The sequence below is a fragment of the Myodes glareolus genome, chromosome 3, assembly GCF_982192425.1.
Source record: "Myodes glareolus chromosome 3, mMyoGla1.1, whole genome shotgun sequence".
Taxonomy (NCBI): Eukaryota; Metazoa; Chordata; class Mammalia; order Rodentia; family Cricetidae; genus Myodes; species Myodes glareolus.
This window is the reverse complement of record NC_142028.1, coordinates 114,030,057-114,043,597: the sequence shown is the minus strand read 5'-3', so window position 1 is coordinate 114,043,597 and position 13,541 is coordinate 114,030,057. Positions and strand designations below refer to the sequence as shown.

Genomic DNA, 13,541 nt, shown 5'->3' with positions numbered 1-13,541 from the left:
GGATATGGGCTTCTTCATTTGCAAAGTAATTCACTTCCTCAATAGAGGCTCCACATTTCAGATGGGCTATTGGTAACAGCACCAGGCTTTTGTCTTCTGAATCTTTCAGATATGGAATTTACTCTGTGTCTTTTACACTGTCTCTGAGGATAATATTGAGACAGGATGTGACAACAAAAGCACCAAATACTGGTTTTTCATTTCCCTACCTGTAAGTAAATGTGTACAGGAAAGGGGTTCCTAAATTAGACATGAATAGAAAACCAGTCAGTAAATCTTCTGTCCAGGATCTTTGCTTTGAATCCAGGCAGATTTTTAAGCAAACTATCAAGGAATCCTTTAAATGACTCCAGATTCCTTAAATTTAGGCTTGTCACCTCTCTCAATATTGAATTTTCTATAACATATTTCATCTTGGTTATGAGATGGCAAAAATGCTATTGATAGACATATAGTTCAAACTATCTGTGGTCTCATCAATATCGTGTAATTCTGCTTTTTGTTTTGTTTTGAGACATGGATTCTCTACATATCCTGGCTAGTCTTAGAACTCACTAGGTAAGCCAGACTGGCCTCAGTTTTAGAGAGACTCTTTCTTCTCCCAGGCAGGTGCAGTGCCTACAGAATGCTAGAATGATTAAAGGCATGAACCATAATGCCTGTTCCTTTTTATTATTCAGTCTTCACTTTAACACCCTCCCAGGGAGCAAATGCACTAGTGTAATAAAAACTACTGCTCCCTGAGCTATCTGCAGAGGCCTGGACTAAGATCTGTGGAAACCAAAACCTAGATATTCAAGTAATTTTTATGAAATTCATAGTATTTCCATAGATTATCCTGTGTGTGCTTTACAATGCCTACCAGAGTCAACATCATAAAGTGCTTCGTTCTGTTGTATTGGTAATATTCTAGAGTATAATGACGAAAAAAAAACCCTGAACTTCTCCAAGGGAGACACAATCTGTCTCTTCTTAACTAGTTTTAACAAAACAATAGACTTCTAATGCAGCTTTTACAGTTACAGGAAACTGACCATGTACTAAGAGATCAGAATCAATGGATCTATTGTCAGAGTTTGAACAATGTCTCCAGGTATTCTTGCTCTTGCACAGTCTCTCTCTCTAGATTGATTCTTAGCTCCACTATTTCACTTAATATGATACAAGGAGAGGCACTTATATTAGGCTTGTTCTTTAGAACATTCGTGGACTGACCTGTGCACTATGTGAAAACCAGGCTATTCAGCTAGAAAGAAGTATCACTTGAAATGCCTCTGGAATATGTCCTATTATGTAGTAAGAGAGGACACATAAAGAAGAGTGTCCTCTCCGGGGATTAAATATGGCCTCATGAGGAACCTACCAACATCTGAGGAAATAAGGTATTTGTTCAATAAAGTGTGCTGTTATCAGAATCATGATAATCGTGATCTTAAAATTACATTGTCATGATTCTTAGAACAGCATATAGGTGTTTGGCTTAGTGCACTGAGTAGTACTGGTTGACACAATTCAGAACTATTGTATACTCTTGATATGGACTCTGGTGAATAGTTTATCTACCTCATTTCCATTTTGACAGTCCGAGAAATAATTGTAGTATCTTACTGGCTGTGGAGTGAACTAAATAAAATAATCAATGTGAAGAATTTATCAGCGTGGCTGAGTCTGAGCAGCTCTTGATGAATGATAGCAGTTACAGTAATGACATTATCACAGTCATTACTCCCATTATGACAGGTTCCCCAACTATCAGCGCCAACATCAACACTAAGACAAAACTACTTATAAGCTAGTGCATTTCAGATGTCCCTAGATCCATCACCAGGGAGAAAGGGAATCTATTTAACACAATATTATTTATTTATTTGTGCTTTACCCCTTGGGATCTGAACAAACTGAAAGAACAGACTAGTAGCAAACTTGTCCATTAGCAGTGCTATGCAAAACAAAAAGCACTGTAATCTCAAGCATAGCACTGATAATAATGCCTGCTTGCGTTAGATTATTGACTCCCTGCTAGCACTGCTTTTACTTTCGGTATTGTAGTGCAGTGATGTGAGCACCTTGAAACAGGTTGCAGTATGAAAATATGTTTAAATGCCATCTTATACTTCACTCACTTAGTACTACCTCACTCAATGAAATTGACTTTTGAGAATCCTTAAGTTTGCCCTTGCTTAACTAGAAATGAAAGGGAACATGGGCATGAGGGAGCTAGTTCATACCCATGCCTTTTCTTGTCGCTTAACCAAAACTGGGCAGCTTGTTCTAGTCCAGTATGGTTCTTTTCATAATGAAGAAAGAGCCATAAAATATAATAAAATAATGAAATCAAGTCAAATATGTGAAAATTGGTGTTCTTTATATGGAGAGAAAGAAAAGGTGAGAATTATTTGAAGTGGTTTTTTTCAGTGTGCTCATTAGACTAGTGACTTTGACATCACCTAGGAATTAACTCAAATTTGGGCTGAATGTTAAATCCATCTCACCGATACTATCATTTAGAAAGTTAACTTAGGCAATTCTCATGCTATTATTATTGAGATACTCTGATATAATAAATAACTTTTCTTCTCTATTGTTTCCTACACCATATGTCATACAGCATCTTATACAGGTTGACATTTATTCATTTTTCTAACCTAACATTTATGCCTACTTTTTCTTCATCTTATTTTCCTTCTACTCAGCTTCTATTCTGCCCATCTCATTTTATATCAAGAAATTTTTGATGAGGAAAGAGAGAGCCTTTATTAAAGATTCCTAGTTTACTGTTCCTATGCATTGCATTGGATAAAAGAAAAATAAAACCATATTTTTTAATCTATTCTAAGCAGGTAAATCCAAAGCATTGAAGGCTAACTGTCTAATATGAAGTCTCCTTTTTAGCCCAGCAGTGTGAAGAAAATTCTCAAAACACGTTCAATGGTATAAGAAGTACAGTGATGCCATGTTTATGCAAGATCACAGAGAAAAAGAGCAACTTTGATGAGATGAATTAAGTTGATAAGACTTGATTATTAATGCTTGATAACTATTATCTAAACTAGGAAGTAAATTAAATAAGCTAAAGTACATGAGATTTTTTCTTTGAATATTATAGATTAGTAGAGATAAGAAAGCACAGTTATTTCATTAAGTGCTGGGTGTTTTGCTATTGATACACACACTACAGAATATTCTGATTGTTTCCCATGAGATTAATCAGTTTTCTAATTAAAAGACTTGTTATAACTTGAATAAATGGGAAATTTCTCTAAAAACAACATTCTCTGTTGATAGTCTTGTTTTCCAAATCTTATTTTTAAATGGAAGAAAATAAAAGACAAAACATAGTATTCTAAAATGCTTTGTGGATTTCTTGCAGAAACACTTACATAATAGCATAAACCCAATTAATATAAACAAATACAATTATTTAAATCTTACAAGAAAAGGAATTTCATACATGTTTGAGAAGGAGTAGAAAGAGGAGAAAAGAAGGAGGAAGCAGAAAAGACGGAGGAGAAAAAGCAGAAGGAAGCACTGACCTCAGTTGTTCCAGTTAATGGACAGGTACCATCATCTGAAAAAAAAGAAAGTTTATTGTTGTAATGTGATCATGAATACTATAAAAATTCAATTGTTTAAAATCCCTTTTTGCAAACCTATAAGAACAAAATTAAACAGCTAAAGAAATAGATGTTCCGATCTTTTCTATGTATTCTCTCATCACCATTTTAGAAGCAGGATAGTTAATCTATTGTTTTTCAAAGTTATTTTTAGAAATCTCTTAGGAATATGTATGTTATGCAGAAAAATTTAAGACACATATGTTTTAACGGTAGTCTCCATCCCAGGGTGCCTATATAATAGTGTTGGTCCAGGTATGAATAAAGTCTTGAAAGACCCTAACAGAGAGACCTAATGCCATACGCATTGCTTTTATGAGATATGATCCTCACAAAAGATGCCAAAGTAAATACCGTAATGATCAGGGTCTTCAGGCACATATACTTTGACTTTATAAGAATGTATCGTTAGAATCTATTTCCCACTACAAATTTCTTCTAACTTCTGTCCTTCCTTTCTTCCTTTCTTCTTCCTTCCTTCTTTCCTTCCTTCCATCCATCCTTTTATCATTCCCTTGATCTTCCTTTTTCTTTCATTCCTTCCTTTCTCCTTCCCTCACTTTCCCTTAATTCATCCTCTTTCTTTCCTTCCTTCCTTTTTCCTTGTTTTCTTACCTTAGTTGTTACTTTCCTCTTTTTGTTTCTTTCACAGTATTTTGGCTCAACCCTCTGCCCTACCTCAGTATTCAACCATTCAACAGGGACAACTTAAATGATGTCTCCATGGAGAAGCCAGAAAAGAAATTGCTTTACTTACAAGTAGTTTTGTCCATACTTTGTATTTTCACTTTAGTAATTTGACTTTACCCTGTGTTGAGGTCATGCCTTGACCTTGTTTATTTTTGCAAATCAGAAGAATCCCTGCTATGCTTCTGAAATAGTAGATGCCTTGCGGTACTGGCTGAATTATAACTCTGGGGTTCTAGACATGTCTGTAGGAGTATGTGAATGGAGTCACCTCAATTTGATTTATGACATCATATGTAATAATATGATATTTATGTTTTTAAGATTTATTTTAAGTGCATTTGTGTGTATTTCACAGGTGTATAGGTACATAAAATCACAGAAGGTGACATCATATCATCTTGAGCTGCAGTCATATAAACAACCCCAGTGTAAAGAACTCACTATAACCAGCAGAGATAGCAATTCTGCTACTCCCTTTCTCTTCTTCACCATGCTATATTCTGTGAATATTTTCTCCCTATATAACCAGTCAAATTTTCTTCTGCAAGTCCTATTGCTTTATGGATTAGTCTCCAATGCACTTTGCCAAATGCTTTCAAAGCAAATGCAGCCATTCATAATTTTATAAGCGCCTTTCTTGATTCAAACAGGGGAAGATGAAAATATCAAACCAAAGAATGCACCTGACTCTGATCAGACAAATGGGTTTTCAGGTTTTCAGATGGCATTCTGGGTGCCTGATACCTCAAGAATTTAAAGGGCTTTTGTCTTTTATCCACTCTCCTCTTTCTTTTATTCTTTTTACCTTAGGTTATGAAAATTGTGATAGTCAACCCACATACCTCCAATCTCCTTCATATCTACCTTATAGTATGAAAAAGTTTAACCATGTAATAAATCAAAAGAACCAACCATACTATAATACTATGAGTTAAAAAGATTGAGGGATAATTTATTCTAAACTTCATTAATCATTTGTTAGGCAAATACTCTTGTTTATTAAAGAAGTGCATTGCAATCAGCCACGTCTCCTGTGCTATTCTAGGAATTTCTGAGAAGCTGATAACCATGTATATGTCTCCTACTTTCTATGCTGTGCTATGGAGAAGATGAAAGAAACTGCATATTCAGCTAAACACAAGAGAATGAGATAATTTCAAACAAAGAGAAGAAGCTAATTTCAATTACTATAACAGAGATTTGGCTCAGCAAATGAATGCTTAAATTGGACAGTCACTAATTAGATCGGAATGATAGAGAGCTAGCCAGATTGGCAAGAAATGAGTTCACAGGTAAGCAAAAGAAATAAAGTCAAAATATTACTAGTAAGTAAATACATAGAAAAGAATGATCAAAATAAAGCTGGAGAGGTATGAGGAATCAGAATACAACTACATGGAAGATCATTGCTATAAAGTTGGCAGTGTATAGTTTTAGGATATTGAAGAACCACTGAAATGTTTTAAATGATAGGTACATAAAAGTTGTATTTTTCTCTTAGATAAAAAGTGGTACTCTGTAGGAAATGTAGAAAAGTGGCAATGTGCAAAACAGGATCCATCTTGAAACTTTAAGGCAAAATTTAGTAGTGGTTCATAAAATTAGTCAGAAGAGGTAAGAAGTTTCATGTCATACTCATCAAAGGAACAGCCCACCAAGAGAATGTTACAATTCTAAAATATGCATATCAAACTCAATATCATATAAGAAATATTATTGGATCAAAAAAAAAACCTATAGATCAAACCAAAGACAGTGATGTTGGGTAATTTCACTATGACCTCTGACCAAGAGACAAGACAACTGAAAAATACTGAACAAGGTAAATTTGAAGTTAAATATCATAAACCAAATGGGTCCAACAGACATCTATGAAACATTCCATCTTGTTTGGATGTATGTTCTATATATCTCATATATATATATGTATATATATATTTGAATACCTATATACATAAAATATATGTGTGTGTCTGTGTGTTATGTATTATATAAAAATATATGTATTATATTTCCAGAAGATCATAACATTTCTTCAAAATTGACCATATATGAAGTTATAAAACAAGTCTAAATGAATATAGGAAAACTGAAAATGCCATCCAGTACTCTATCTGACAAAACTGGAATCAATCTCTATATCAAAAACAATAAAAAATACAGAAAATACACAAACTAATGGAGCCTTAACAGCATATTACTGAATTAAAATCAGGAGGTGGAATAAATTAAAAACTTCCTAGAATTGAGTGGAAATGAAAACACCACATTCCAAAATCTACAGGACACAAAGAAGGCATCAATCAGAGCAAAGTCTACAGCAAAGAGGGCCTACATAAAAAAATCCAGAGAGCTCTCTTATTAATAATTGCATGCTACAATTTAAGGTCTTGGAAAAGCAGGAGTAAACAATGTCCAAACAGTAGATTGGAAGAAATAAAAAAAAAAAATCAGGGCTGAAACGGATTAAACAGAACAAAAGAAAAATAAAAGAAAGAACTAAGAGTTGGTTCTTTGAAAAGATTAAAAATACTGACAAATCTTTATCTAAATCAACCAACAGAATAATAAAAAAGCTTTCACATTAATAAATGTGGAGTTAAAAAGAGGCATTACAAAAGGTATTGAAGAAATTTTATACTCCATTACAAGGGAAGATCTAAAAGAAATGGATGAATTTCTAAAAGCATATGACCTATCAACGTTCAATCAAGATGAAGCAAATAATTTAAGCAGAGCCTCAACAACCACTAAGGAAGCAGTAATAATCTAAAAGCTTTCAAATAAAAAGGCTACTGACCAGATGGATTCAGCAGACATGGATCTACCAGACATTCAAAGAAGAAGTAGTATCAGGACTTTTCAAATTTCATGTAAGATATTTAAAAAGAGGCTACTACAGCTTCTTTTATAAAGCCAAAATTACCCTGATATTCAAAATAGATAAAGACCTGGTGAAAAGAATGAGTTTTTGGTCAATTCCTCTAATGTACAGGGACAAAAATAATTCTGAATAAGTATTTTCAATAAAATATTTACAAAATTTTTCAGTAAAATGTAATTAGGTATCAAAGATTACCCTTCACAATCATATCAGCTCCACCTCACAAATGCAGGAAAGGTTTGACATACATAAATCATTCAATGTAATCCACCACATAAATAGACTCAACTACAGAGAGAATACAAGTGACTCAACAGAACTTCAAAGGTTTTGACAAGCTCCAATATGCCCTAATATTAAAAGTCCTGGAAAACCTAGGCACCAGAGGGAATGCCTCAATATAACAGAGGCAATATACAATAAACCTGCATCCAACATTATGTTAAATGGGAAAAATACAAAATGTTTTCAATTAAATAAAGAACAACTCAAGGATACCCACTCTTTCCCTTCCTCTTCAGCATGGTCCTTGAATCCACAGATAGAGGAATAATATACAGTTCGGAAATTAAACATAAATGTAAGAAATGAAAGAACCCTTGTTTATAAATAATATGATCCTTTTTAAATTGAAAATAGATTATTCTCTCATATAATACATTCCAACTACAGACCCTTCCATCTACAACTCTAAGTCTCATCCATCTCCTCAAGTTGCATTCCTCCTTCTTTGCTTCTTCAGAAAAGAGAAGGCCTCTAAGAGACTGATAGCCAAACAGGACAAAACAAATACAATAAGACAAGACAAAAGCCCTCATATCAAGACTGGACAAGGCAACCCAAAAGGAAAAAAAAAGAATCCCAAAAGCAAGCAAAAGAGTCATAGATACAGCCGCCATCATTGTTAGGAGTCCCAGGAAAATACCACGCTATTGATTGTATATTTAAAAGATCATAGAGAGGCCTACTATAATATTTGGAACTGATAAGAACATTCAGCAATACAGCAGAATACAAAATAAGCACACAACAATCAGCAGCATCCTTGTATACCAAGAACAAATACACCAAGAAAAGAAATAAAGAAAAGATTCCATTTACAGTTGCTTCAGAAAAAAAAGCAATCTTGGAATAAAACTAACCAACAAAGTAACATGCTTGTGAAATAAAACCATTATGACACTGATAAAATAAATCAAAGATACAAGAGGGAAAGATCTCACATGAACTTGGATTAGTAATTGCATGAAAATAAACATTCTGTTAAATGGTAGCTATAGTTTCAACCCAATTCCCATAAAACTTCCAACACAATACTTAACAAAAATCAAAAGAATAATATCAAATTCATATGGTAAGAGAAAATGTACAGAATAGTCAAACAATGAAGAATAATAAGAACACTGCCTGGGTATTGTCATCCTAGATTTCAAATTTTATTTCAGGATTATATTTAAAAAGCATGATGGTGACATTAAAAGCTGATATATAATTAATTGAAATAGAACTCAGAACCCAGATATAAGATCACATTCTTATAGTCACCTAAGTTTTTACAAAGAGACCAAAAAATAACATTGAAGAAAATAACACTGTTAACAAATATTTCATGGTCAAGCTGGTAAACCACACACAGAAGAATAAAGTTAGTTCTTTGTCTCTCACCCTACCTACAACTCAATTTCAAATAGATCAAAGACCTCAGCATAAGACCTGATACAACAAATCTGATAGAAGAGAAAGTAGGAAATACAATTTAACTTTCAGACACAGGAAATGCCTTTCTGAACAGAATACTGGTAGGGTAAGTATTAAGACTAATATTGACAAATAGGACTTCATGAAATGAAAAATAATCTGGAGAACAAAGAACACAATAATTTGTGTGAAGAGGCAGCTTACAGAATGGAAAAAGATCTTTTCCAGTCATAAACATGGCAGAGAGTCTGTGTCTCAAATATATACAACTACAAAACCTAGCATGAAAAATGTAAATAACCAAATAAAATTTGTGGCATGGAAGTAGATACAAATTTCTCAAAAAATATGACTGTGAAGCTTCTCATTAAAAGTACTTTGAGACTTCATCTTTCCCTAGTCTGAATGACATCAATTTTTAAAAATTACAACCAATATTAGCACGAATATGAAAAGGAAGATATGTATTCACTGCTGACATAATATAGATTGCTCTGGAGGTTCTACAAAAGCAAGAAATAGAAAAGGATTCAGTTATATTCCTTCATGGTCTATTCCCAATGGACTCAATCTTGCTACGGATATACCACCAGCTCAGTTAAATCCATCACTGCTCTGTTGATAATAGCTAAGACATTGAAACAGCCTATGTGTCAATCATGGATGAACCAATAATAAAAATGTGGTTCATATACACAAGAGAATACTATTCAGGCATATGCATTTCTATTGTAGTAGTCATAAAAGATTAAAAAAATCACTATTGGACTTGTTGGGATGCTCAAAGGAAGGATGAAAAATGCAAAGGCACAAATGGAGATAGAAGAACAACAGGAAATAATAGAACAGGAAGGGTTAAATTGAGTTTGGAGGGAAGAATAGAGAGTATGGGGAAAAATAATGACCACTGAAGACCTTTAAATTTAACTTCTGTAGGTTTCCTAAAATATATTCAGAAACACACACACACACACACACACACACACACACACACACACACACACACACATATATACCTCAGATACCATAGTGTATCAGATAAAAGTCCCAGTGCCAGGTATAAATGAAATCTTTTCTAGTTGCTCATCAGTAGGGTACAATAAGCCCTCCCCAAGATATTACAAGGTATTGTTATTGCTCTTAATTACTATCTTCATCTTGATAATAAGACTCTGTTGCTGAAGACACCATGTACCAGAGTCATAAGTCATAGACAAATGAATCTGTCACAAATTTGGAAACTTCAGCCCCATTGGGTAACTTTCATAGTGCTGGAAGTCACTGTATACATTATCAGAGGGGAAAGTAATCATCAAGTTTACCCACTTGAGCCTGAGCCATGAGAATTACAATAGTGGCTGGAGTGGCAAGGCATATCCACTGGTGTGTCCATGGCACAAACGTTATGAAAGTCATCAAACACCTGTGGTTGCACTTAAAGTCTGCTCCACAGATCAAACTCATGCCTTGTACTGTTAACTGTATCCAAAGTCTGAATCTGACTAGGTCACAGGTCCTAGAGGAATACCTGCTACTATTATTCTGCCAAATGCACATAGTAATAAGATATTCCCTGCGTTCCTTCCATAATGCCCACAGAACAGCACATCTCTCAACTCTCATAAAGAAGGTTCTTTTTGGGAGTGATGGCAATTAATAGAGAACACACAGGCCAAAGTCAACATGCAAAGAACAAGAAACTATGTAAGGCTACCCACACTCCAGCAGATGACAACACACCCACATGAATACAGATGGACTCAGTGTATATTAATTTCCAAAAAAAAAATGAGAGAATGAATTTAGGCTAAATTAAGTGTCAGCTGGGGAGGTAAAGAGGTTGGGATTGATTAAAATGCTATATGCATATATGAACATGAAATAAAATATTATTAAAACTATTGGTTGTTTAGATCAAAGTGCATCTACAAAAGAAAGAAGTGGATACAACTTGACTATTTGTTGAAGACAACATCAACAGGACTTGATGAATTAGATGTATGTAGAGACTTAAAGAACCGAATAATGGATGATTGTTGGTTTGAGGTTTTTGTAACTGAGTAGGCATTGGTAATGCTTAATTGTGGGGTCAAGAATATGTATAGAGAAATAGAGATTTAATATATCTAGATTACTATCTACTACTCTTCACCTCTACTTTGGCCATAGTAGGGTAGGGTGTTTTTTACCTACATGAGTTCAAAGGTCAATGTATAAAGTAAGTGAGGAATTCCCATTTAGTGGGAAAATTGTGGCTGACCTTGTACACTGTACATACTGGAAATCATTATCACAAAGATATACTGCCTTTGGATGTTCAGAGTAGGGGAATCCATCTTATTAAGGAGAGGATGGCTTAGGCTGCAACTTAGGGACCATCCCACAAGGCAATGCATACCTGTCATCACAACACTAGAAGTTAACAGGAGATTGCAAATTAGAAACTGAAAACAAAGATGAATTGCAATCCAGTTAGTTGTGGGGCACTGATGACGATGGAAAGATTCCCATCTTTACCAGTTCCCAGCTTCATGCTGAAATCTGATGGTTGCCATAATGAACACAGCTCACTGACTTACAGTTAGGATTCCATAAAATCATGTTTGTTGCTTTCTAAATTCTGGAACTACACAGCTTGGGCACACTAATGATGTGCTAGATAAGCGCAAATCTTCATTATCGTAGGCAGGAAGCATCTGAAAGTCGTCGCTTTGCCCTTGTTTCTATCCAGTTCCTTTCAAGTCTTAAAAATCCACAGATTACTTTACTATGGAAACAAAATGACATGATTGTGTTTGTTTATTCTTAACTGTTTGTCTCCTAAGGAAGGAGTTTAATAATTAACAGCACGGCTACAGTTTTTTGCTGTGTAGTTTACTTTCTCTAATCCCCGTTTGCATTAGCATAGGCACAACTGAAATGCTCTCTTAAGTCAGTGTGCTCTCAGGTTCCGAGGGGATCTCAGTCTCTACGAAAGTGGTGTATGGAAGCAACACAGATTCAATAGGAGTAAGAAAGGACTGGGAAAATAAAGAATGGAGAGGAGTCATGTAGATGGACCCTACTGGAAACAAATATCACCAAAACCTGCACTCCCTGAAACACCTGACAGTGAACACTCCTTCCATTTCAATTAGTAAATTATAAATTTAAGATCTGTGTTGCAATAGTTTCAGTTTGGATTAGTATAGTGTATGATTTCTTTGTTGAGGCTAAATAAAACATGTTTTCTAGAACAAGATATTATTACTTGTACAAAATTGATTTTTATGCAGTTTAACTTCAGAGTGTTAATTTAGTAGGATATATTTTTCCTGTTTTCAATATTATCTCATCTAATTTCATTTTTTCATTTTCCAAAATCACTTATATGAGCCTGTGGGAATTGGTGGTGCTTACCCTCTGGCTTCTCTCTCTTCTAAGATAATTTGTAATTTCCCAACACACTGCAAACACTACAGATTTGCATAACATCTGAATGGTTAATCTGTTTGTCCTTGAAATTCCCAGATTATTCATTCAATTTTGCCATCATTTTCCTTGCACATTAAAAATGTTCTCAAGATAACTTTACTTTGGAATGTGAAGGCTAATGTAAAATTTACTTTTGTACCCCTTAGAGAAGCAAACAATATTAAAAGAGAAAATGGGACAGCTAAGTCAAGATTTCAAAGAGAAAGGTGCACGCCTAAGAGGGTGAATATTTTTACTATATATTAAAATTGTGCCCCGAAAATTGCTGTGACCAATTATTTAGGCCAGTGTTGAATTTGGATTTAGAAACAACCAAAATCAATCTGTCTTTCCTTTTCCTTCCTTCCTTCTTTCCTACCTTCCTTCCTTCCTTCCTTCCTTCCTTTCTTCCTTCTTTCCTTCCTTCCTTCTTTTCTTCCTCTCTCTCTCTTTCCTTCCTTCTTTCTTTCTTTTGTTTGTGATTAAAAGCCTTAGATATAAACTCAAGGTAACCATAGAGCTATGGTTCTACGCAATGAGTAAAGGGTATAATGAATAATGAACAGAAGAGGAGGTGGGAGGAGAGAGCCATACAGTGGCTGAAACATGAGCCTTACGAAACACTGGAACACATCCTCCAATTTCATTCAGGCTTCTTCCTATTTCATAAATCAGGAATTCTACTGTAGCATCCATTTGTCTTCCCTATGGATGCCAGACCGTCTTTCTTTAGATCTCCACACTTGTTGGTCACAAGGCAATGAATTTGATAAAGGCTTTAGTTTTTCAAATCACTCTTGTAAGAAGAGAAGAAAAAGCAAGTGATGAGAACATGAAGTAGGAATGAGACAGCACACTTGAATATTGTGTTATAAACTGTCAGAGAAACTGAGGGAGATTGATAAAAGACAATATTCTCGGAAAATAAGTCAGATATAAATTCCATTTATGTTCAATCCACCTTCACTGCAAATTCTGACTTGTAGACCTAGGGTTACATGTAAGAGAAAACTTACCGAGCAATTAAAACAAAAGCAGGTATAGGTTTTAATTTTTCTTGACCTTTGAAGAAGAGAGAATAGTAAACTTGTCAAAAGACTGGTCATTATCAGTCACTCTCGTAGGGACTAAGTATTGGCTGAGTCTCAACTAATGCTCTCACATTTTCATTTACATTTTCATTTTGATGTATGTTTCTTCTT

At 34.5% G+C, this 13,541-nt stretch overlaps 1 protein-coding gene across 19 annotated transcripts in view; it reads right to left on the bottom strand.

Annotated features, from left to right (window-relative positions):
- Ptprd (protein tyrosine phosphatase receptor type D) overlaps positions 1 to 13,541 on the bottom strand; it is a 1,378,451-nt gene that overhangs the window by 999,359 nt on the left and 365,551 nt on the right. For all 19 annotated transcript variants that reach the window (XM_085686142.2, XM_087904910.1, XM_087904905.1 and 16 more), the window contains exon 3: positions 3,534 to 3,568. The gene's annotated coding sequence lies outside the window, so the exon portion shown is untranslated. The remainder of the gene's footprint in view (positions 1 to 3,533; positions 3,569 to 13,541) is intronic.